General features: G+C 45.3%; 1 pseudogene; it reads left to right on the top strand.

The window, feature by feature from the left end:
• Positions 1-4,239: 4,239 nt before the first annotated feature.
• On the top strand, positions 4,240-6,733 carry LOC137775784 (olfactory receptor 10AD1-like; annotated as a pseudogene).
• The last annotated feature ends 991 nt before the right edge of the window (positions 6,734-7,724 follow it).

Below are 7,724 nucleotides of genomic sequence, written 5' to 3'. Positions count from 1 at the left end.
CTGAAAGATCAGCTGTTAACCTTATGGGGATTCCCTTGTGTGTTATTTGTTGTTTTTCCGTTGCTGCTTTTAATATGTTTTCTTTATATTTAATTTTTGACAGTTTGATTAATATGTGTCTTGGCGTGTTTCTCCTTGGATTTATCCTGTATGGGACTCTCTGTGCTTCCAGGACTTGATTAACTATTTCCTTTCCCATATTAGGGAAGTTTTCAACTATAATCTCTTCAAATATTTTCTCAGTCCCTTTCTTTTTCTCTTCTTCTTCTGGGACCCCTATAATTCGAATGTTGGTGCGTTTAATGTTGCCCCAGAGATCTCTGAGACTGTCCTCTGTTCTTTTCATTCTTTTTTCTTTATTCTGCTCTGCAGTAGTTATTTCCACCATTTTATCTTCCAGGTCACTTTTCCGTTCTTCTGCCTCAGTTATTCTGCTATTGATTCCTTCTAGAGAATTTTAAATTTCATTTATTGTGTTTTTCATCGTTGCTTGGTTCCTCTTTAGTTCTTCTATGTCCTTGTTAAATGTTTCTTGCATTTTGTCTATTCTATTTCCAAGATTTTGGATCATCTTTACTATCATTATTCTGAATTCTTTTTCAGGTAGACTACCTATTTCCTCTTCATTTGTTAGGTCTGGTGTGTTTTGACCCTGCTCCTTCATCTGCTGTGTGTTTTTCTGTCTTCTCATTTTGCTTATCTTACTGTGTTTGGGGTCTCCTTTTCACAGGCTGCAGGTTTGTAGTTCCCGTTGTTTTTGGTATCTGTCCCCAGTGGCTAAGGTTGGTTCAGTGGGTTGTGTAGGCTTCCTGGTGGAGGGAACTAGTGCCTGTGTTCTGGTGGATGAGGCTGGATCTTGTCTTTCTGGTGGGCAGGTCCACGTCTGGTGGTGTGTTTTGGGGTGTCTGTGGCCTTATTATGATTTTAGGCAGCCTCTCTGCTAATGGATGGGGTTGTGTTCCTTTCTTGCTAGTTGTTTGGCATAGGGTGTCCAGCACTGTAGATTGCTTGTCATTGAGTGAAGCTGGGTCTTGATGTTGAGATGGAGATCTCTGAGAGATTTTCGCCGTTTGGTATTACGTGGAGCTGGGAGGTCTCTTGTGGACCAGTGTCCTGAAGTTGGCTCTCCCACCTCAGAGGCATAGCCCTGATGCCTGGCTGGATCACCAAGAGCCTTTCATCCACACGGCTCAGAGTAAAAGGGAGAAAAAATAGAAAGAAAGAAAGAAAGAAAGAGGATAAAATATAATGAAGTAAAATAAAGCTATTATAAAGCAAAGCTATACAGACAAAATCTCACCCAGAAGCATACACATATACACTCACAAAAAAGGAAAAGGGGAAAAATTAATATATCCTGCTCCCAAAGTCCACCTCCTGAATTTGGGATGATTCGTTGTCTATTCAGGTATTCAACAGATGCAGGCACATCAAGTTGTTTGTGGAGTTTTAATCCGCTGCTTCTGAGGCTGCTGGGAGAGATTTCCCTTTCTCTTCTTTGTTCGCACAGCTCCCGGGGTTCAGCTTTGGATTTGGACCCGCCTCTGCATGTAGGTCGCCTGAGGGCGTCTGTTTCCCCCCCCCCCCAGACAGAACGGGGTTAAAGGAGCAGCTGCTTCGGGGGCTCTGGCTCACTCAGGCGAGGGGGAGGGAAGGATATGGATGCGGGGCAAGCCTGCGGCGGCGGAGGCCAGCATGACGTTGCACCAGCCCGAGGCGCGCCGTGTGTTCTCCCGGGGAAGTTGTCCCTGGATCATGGGAGCCTGGCCGAGGCGGGCTGCACTGGCTCCCAGGAGGGGCGGTGTGGAGAGTGACCTGTGCTCACACACAGGCTTTTTGGTGGTGGCAGCAGCAGCCTTAGTGTCTCATGTCCGTCTCTGGGGTCCGCACTGATAGCCACGGCTTGCGCCCATCTCTGGAGCTCCTTTAAGCGGCGCTCTTAATCCCCTCTCCTCGCGCACCAGGAAACAAAGAGGCAAGAAGTCTCTTGCCTCTTCGGCAGCTCCAGACTTTTTCCCGGACTCCCTCCCGGCTAGCTGTGGTGCGCTAACCCCTTCAGCCCATGTTCACACCGCCAACCCCAGTCCTCTCCCTGGGATCCGACCGACCGACTGAAGCCCGAGCCTCAGCTCCCAGCCCCCGCCCACCCCGGCGGGTGAGCAGACAAGCCTCTTGGGCTGGTGAGCGCCTGTTGGCACTGATCCTCTGTGTGGGAATCTCTCCGCTTTGCCCTCCGCACCCCTGTGGCTGCTCTCTCCTCCATGGCCCCGAAGCTTCCCCCCGTCCGCCACCCACTGTCTCCGCCCATGAAGGGGCTTCCTAGAATGTGGAAACCTTTCCTCCTTCACGGCTCCCTCGCACTGATGCAGGCCCCATCCCTATTCTTTTGTCTCTGTTATTTCTTTTTTCTTTTGCCCTACCCAAGTACGTGGGGAGTTTCTTGCCTTTTGGGAGGTCTGACGTCTTCTGCCAGTGTTCAGTGGGTGTTCTGTAGGAGCAGTTCCACGTGTAGATGTATTTCTAATGTATCTGTGGGAAGGAAGGTGATCTCCGTGTCTTACTCTTCCGCCATCTTGCCCTATTCCTGTTATGTATGTTCTTATTGCCATATTGTTAATTGTTTTGGATTTGGTTTTGTAGGTCTTTTTTCTTCCCTTCCTCTTTTGTTCTCTTCTCTTGTTATTTGGGAACTAACTTTAGTGTTGTGTTTGGATTCCTTTTTCTTTTGTGTGTGTGTATCTATTGTAGATTTTTGGTTTGTGGTTACCATGAGATTTTGATATAGCAGTCTATATATATACACAAGATTGTTTTTTCCTGGTCACTTAATTTCAAATGCATTTCCAATATCTAGCATTTGTACTCTCCTCTTCTCACGGTTGTTTGTTTTGATATCATATTTGTGTGTGGATGATTTCATACCTTTACTGTATGTTTGCCTTTACAGGTGAGCTTGCCTATTCATAGTTTTCTTGTTTCCAGTCATGGCCTTTTCATTTCCACCTACGAAGTTCCTTTAGCATTTTGTGTAAAGCTGATTTGGTGGTGCTGAAGTCTCTTAGTTTTTGCTTGTCTGTAAAGCTTTTGATCTCTCCATCAAATCTGAATGAGCCTTGCTGGGTAGTGTATTCTTTGTTGTACGTTTTCCCTTTCATCACTTTAGATATATTGTACCACTGCCTTCTGGCCTGCAGAGTTTTTGCTGAAAAATCAGCTGATAACCTTATGGGGATTCCCTTGTATGTTATTTGTTGCTTTTCTCTTGTTGCTTTTAATATTTTCTCTTTGTCTTTAATTTTTTCACTTTGATTATTATGTGTCTCCATGTATTCCTCCTTGGGTTTATCTTATATGGGACTGTGCACTTTCTGGACTTGGGTGACTGTTTCCTTTCCCATGTTAGGGAATTTTTCAGCTATATCTCTTCAAATATTTTCTCAGGCTCTTTCTCTCTCTCTTCTCCTTCTGGGACTCCTATAATGTGAATGGTGGTGTGTTTAATGTTTTCCCAGAAGTTTCTTAAACTGTCATCTTTTCTGTTTATTCTCTTCTCTTTATTCTGTTCTGTGGCAGTGATTTCCACCATTCTGTCTTCCAGCTGTTCTTCTGCCTCATTTATTCTGCTATTGATTCCCTCTAGTGTATTTTTCATTTAAGTTACTGTATTGTTCAACTCTCTTTGCTCTTTATATATTCTATCTCTTTGTTAAACATTTCTTGTATCCTCTCAGTCTGTGCCTCCGTTCTCTTTCCAAGATCCTGGATCATCTTTACTATTATTACTCTGAATTATTTTTCAGGTAGATTGCCTATCTCCATTTCACTTAGTTGTTCTTCTGGGGTTTTATCTTGTTTCTTCGTCTGGAACATATTCCTCTTCTATCTCATTTTCTCTAGCTTTCTGTGATTGCAATTTCCATTCTATAGGCTGCAGGATTGTAGTTCCTCTTGCTTCTGGTGTCTGCCCCCTGGTGGTTGAGGCTGGTCTAAGAGTCTTATGCAGGCGTCCTGGTGGGAGGGACTGGTGCATGCCCACTGGTTGGTGGAGCTGGGTCTTGTCCCTCTGGGGGGCAGGGCCGTGTCAAAGGTGTGTGTAGACGTGGATTTGGGCTCAGGAAGATTTAGACAGCCTGTCTGCTGATGGGTGGAGCTGTGTTCCCGCCCTGTTGGCTGTTTGGCCTGAGGCGTCCCAGCAGTGGAGCCTACAGGCTGTTGGGGGGGTCAGGCCTTGGTGTCAAAATGGTAGCCTCCAGGAGAGCTCAAAACATTGAGTACTCCCTGGTATCTTTGCCACCAGTGTCCTTGTCCCACAGTGAGCCACAGCCACCCCCTGCCTCCCCAGGAGTCCCTCCAAGACCAGCAGGTAGGTCTGGCCCCCACTACTATGAAGTCAGTGCTTTTTCCCCTGGGTCCCGGTGCACACAAGACCTTGTGAGTGCCCTCCAAGAGTGGAGTTTCTGTCTTCTCCAGTCCTGTGGAGTGCCTGTGATCAAGGCCCACTGGCCTTCAAATCAAATGCTCTGGGGGCTCCTCCTCCCAATGCAAGACCACCAGGCTGGGGAGCCTGATGCAGGGCTCAGAACTCTCAGTCCTTTGGGAGTACCTCTGAGATATAATTATTTTCCAATTTGTGGGTTGCCCACCCAGTGGGTATGGGATTTGAGTTTTTTGCAAATGTGCCCCTCCTACCTTCTCATTGTGGCTGCTTCTCTATCTTTGGATGTAGAATATCTTCTTTGGTAGGTTCCAGTCTTTTTTGTTGATGGTTGTTCAGCAGTTAGTTGTGATTTTGGTGTTTTTGTGGGAGGTGGTGAGCTCAAGTACGTCTATGCTGCCATGTCTCACTTTTCCTTCTATCATAAGTGAACCCTTTGTCTGTGAACCCTTAATTGATTACTCCCCCAAAGTGGGTTTGGCCCTCATGGAGCCTCCAAGGAGGCTGCGAGCAGCTCGGGTCCATGTGTATCCAGGGCCTCTGCTGCTTTTCTTCTTGAAGATATACTTCTCCCCCTCTCTTAGGTTCCTATGGAAGGTTCTATCAGGTTTTGTATTAGTCTTAAAACCTTTTAAAGTATAACAAAGAAAAACAACTACTGAAAAGACATGAACTAAAACACAGGTGTGGTTTCTCTCTGGTTGTGTCCTTTTATTTATCTATTCTTACTTTTGCTTTTTGGTACTTTTCAGATGTTCTATAATCAAGCATTACATTTATAGTTAGGAAAACAAAGAAAATTTATAATTAGAAATATCTGTTATTTTTTGTGGTTTTTATAATCTCTGGTTTCAGTTCTAAGCATTGGAGGTCACACAGAAGAAGTAAATTTCTCTCCCAAATGAAAAACCACTTGACTTTTAAAGGGACCTCTCAGATTCGCCCTAAGTCTTTCCTTTAAAGTTTCCTTTAAAAGTTTGTCACGTGGTTCCTAGATCATTCACAATCTTTTTTTGTCTCTGAAGATAATCCCATTGGTATATAATCATTTGAAATAGATATCACAGAACTGGATACAGTATTTCAGGTCCAACTTGATTCATACGAAGTAGAACAGAATCTCTCTTGGTTCATAATATGTTTCCATTATTGCTGCCTACAGTAGAACTGGTATTTTCAGTGCCCATGACACTGCCGACTCACATGGAGTTTACTGAAATTCCCATCTCTTTCACCCTTTTCCCCTTAATCTATTTTTATACAAGTGGATAAAACCTGTACACAGCTATCCTGTCTGTGCTTTTGCTGTCCTCCCTCTTCAAGCAGGCCTCAGATTGTGGATATAGGGAATAGGAGCACAGTGATAGAGTTTATCCTCGTGGGCTTTGAGCAGAGCTCCCCTTCCACTCGGGCATTGCTCTTTGTCCTCTTCCTAGCCCTCTACAGCCTTGCCATGGCCATGAATGGCCTCATCATCTTCATCACCTGGAGAGATCCCAGGCTTAACAGCCCCACGCAGTTCCTTGGCCACCTGTCCTTCCTGAATATCTACTTCGTTCCTACCACCATTCCACCTGGTGGAATGCTGATGCTGATCCACCTGGTGGTCAAGAACTGTGTTCTCTCCTTTGCCTCGTGCTTGACCCACATGTATCTGGTTTTTGGTGTGGGTGTGGCTGAGTTCATCCTCTTGGCTTTCATGGTCTATGACCGTTATGTTGCTATCTGCCACCCACTTAGCTATGCCCAGACCATGAGCCAGCAGGTCTGTGTGAGGCTGGTGAGTACTGCCTGGTTCTTTGGGCTGATCAACGGCATCTTTCTTGAGTATATGTCATTCCAGAATCCCTTCTGCAGAGACAACCACATAGAAAACTTCTTCTGCAAGGCCCCCATAGTGATTGCTCTCTCTATGGAGACCCCCAGTTTAGTCTGAGAGTCATCTTTGCCGATGCCATCGTGGTGCTGCTCAGCCCCGTGGTGCTCATTTTCATCTCTTATGCCCACATCCTGGCCTCCATCCTGGGCAGAGCCTCCTCCTCTGGTCTGGGGAAGACCTTCTCTACTTGTGCCTCCCATCTGACTGTGGTTATCTTTTTCTACACCTCAGCCATGTTCTCTTACATGAACCCACGCAGCACACATGGTCCTGACAAAGACAAGCCTTTCTCTCTCCTCTACACCATCATCACCCCCATATGCAACCCCATCATCTTCAGTTTTTGAAATAAAGAAATGAAAGGGGCCATGGTGAGGGCCCTTGGGAGGAGCAGCTTTTCCCAGGCAGAGTCTGCCTAGTGGGAAGACTCCTGGAGGGGAAGATCCCTCCTCCAACCCTGACAGTTGGGTAACTCTCCAGTGCTGAAAGGCTCCAGGAAAGAGCATTCATAGCTTCCTTTGCAATAGCATCAGACCTGGAAGATCCTATTGATGTCTAATGCTCATCTGTCTGATGTAACTTTAAGCACTGTTTTCTCTTGGACCTTCCTCAGGAGAATTTGAGACTTTCCTGAGTGATTTTCTTCTAAGTTACCACAACAGGATCTATAAGCACACTTAAGTCCATTTCATTTTCTTTCTATACATGCTCTTCCTAGCCTGAGTTCTGCATATACATTTAGGAGTAAACTTTTTTCTCTTTCAACTTATCATTTTAATCTGTTTTTCTTTGTCACACTCCACTCTCACTTCCTGAATCTGCCCTCATCCACCCTGCTCCTATATGAGAAACAGTAGAGGAAGAAGTAAGAAAAAGGGAATTAGGGAGCAGTGTTGACATTAAGAAAAGTCAGTTAGAGAAAAGAAGAAAAAGAAAAACTAAGGATCAGCAGCCTGAGCTTCATCTTGTTTGCCTCCACTAGGCCACGAGGGAGAATTTGTGGTGGCATTAAATAATCAACACTGCATTCAATGTATGTTTATGCTTGTGTGTGTTGGGGAAGGGCAAGGGGGAGAGGCCAGGTGTCAAACCCCTTCTTCCTAAGTCCTCTAGTTTCCTTAAATACATGACTATTTGATATTTCCCTTCAGATCCAAGTAATAAGTACCTCTACCAAGCTTCTCAGACTACCAGTTTCCTTCCCTGTTACCCATACTCCTAGTTAACTCCCCTCTCCCTACTGCCTGTTTTTCTCAACCATCTTTCATTTCATTCCAATTCAGTCCTATTCCACCTTACCTCCTCATCGTAAATGGGTCCACTTAATTCCCTGTACTTTAAGGAACACCTCTCCACACTACCTCCACCACTGCAGAAGGCTATTTGCAACGCTTCCTCTCTGGCTTAGCT

The sequence above is a fragment of the Eschrichtius robustus genome, chromosome 13 (genome assembly GCF_028021215.1).
Source record: "Eschrichtius robustus isolate mEscRob2 chromosome 13, mEscRob2.pri, whole genome shotgun sequence".
Taxonomy (NCBI): Eukaryota; Metazoa; Chordata; class Mammalia; order Artiodactyla; family Eschrichtiidae; genus Eschrichtius; species Eschrichtius robustus.
This window is presented reverse-complemented; position numbering and strand designations above follow the sequence as displayed.